Source organism: Podarcis melisellensis, assembly GCF_964234715.1.
Source record: "Podarcis melisellensis genome assembly, chromosome: 8".
Taxonomy (NCBI): domain Eukaryota; kingdom Metazoa; phylum Chordata; class Lepidosauria; order Squamata; family Lacertidae; genus Podarcis; species Podarcis melisellensis.
The window spans coordinates 58,278,673-58,278,972 of record NC_138540.1 but is presented as its reverse complement, the minus strand read 5'-3'; positions in this window follow the sequence as shown (position 1 = coordinate 58,278,972).

Here is a 300-nt window from a genome sequence, read left to right as displayed (position 1 = left end):
AGCCACGCGCTGCTTGGCCCCCTCCTCTCGCCCACCCCCCGCCAGGCTTCAAATGCAGGCGCCCACCCCGGAGCAAACCTCCTCCCTCCCCTTTCTCGGGGCCAGGATGGTACAGTCCGACTGGGCGCAAGAGGCGCCCAGCCTACAGGACTCTGCAGAGAATTACCACCCCCACCCCCCGCAGCGGAGAAGGGAGCTTTGATTCACATGGGGGGTTGATTGACGGGGGGAGCGATTTGCATGTTTCGATTTCCTCATTTGCAAAGGAGAGAAAATGGGGGAACGAAGAGGGAGAGATGG